Genomic DNA, 598 nt, shown 5'->3' on the forward strand with positions numbered 1-598 from the left:
TATATATGTACCTAGAGAGTTAAAGGCCAACCTAGACTACATGAGACTTTGTCTCTAAGCTGGGGATGACACCTTAATTGGTAGAGAGTTTGCCTAGCAGGAATGAAACCTTGGTTCAATCCCCAGCCAAGCGCAATGGTGCACACCTGCACACCCAAGCACAGTAGACAGAGGGTCAGAAGTTCAAGTCATTCTCTTGAACAGTGAGTTGAAGGACAGCCTAAGAGACAAGGGACCCTATCCTAACAATACACAAATAAAATGCAAGGTATAAAACACAGGAAATACTTTTAAACGTATTTTTTGTTTACCTTAACAGCAGTTTATTAAATTCATTTATTTTCTGTGTGTGTGCATGTGTGTGCTCTCACATTCACGTGCACGGAGGTCAGAAACCAAGGGAGTACTTCTTTCATTCCACCACTGTCGCTCTCAGGGATAAAATTCAGGGCTGGTGGCAGGTGCCTTTATTCACAGATAGAGTCATTTCATTGGCCCACTTTAAAAGAGTTAATAACTAGCATCAGGCAGTGGTGGCGTTCACCTTTAATCCCAGCACTTGGGAGGCAAAGGCAGGTGGATCTTTATGAGTTCAAGG

General features: G+C 43.1%; 1 protein-coding gene across 2 annotated transcripts in view; it reads right to left on the reverse strand.

Moving 5' to 3' along the window:
- Positions 1 to 598, reverse strand: part of Psma3 (proteasome subunit alpha 3) — a 21,833-nt gene that overhangs the window by 12,949 nt on the left and 8,286 nt on the right. The window lies entirely within an intron of this gene.

The sequence above is a fragment of the Microtus ochrogaster genome, chromosome 1, assembly GCF_000317375.1.
Source record: "Microtus ochrogaster isolate Prairie Vole_2 chromosome 1, MicOch1.0, whole genome shotgun sequence".
Taxonomy (NCBI): Eukaryota; Metazoa; Chordata; class Mammalia; order Rodentia; family Cricetidae; genus Microtus; species Microtus ochrogaster.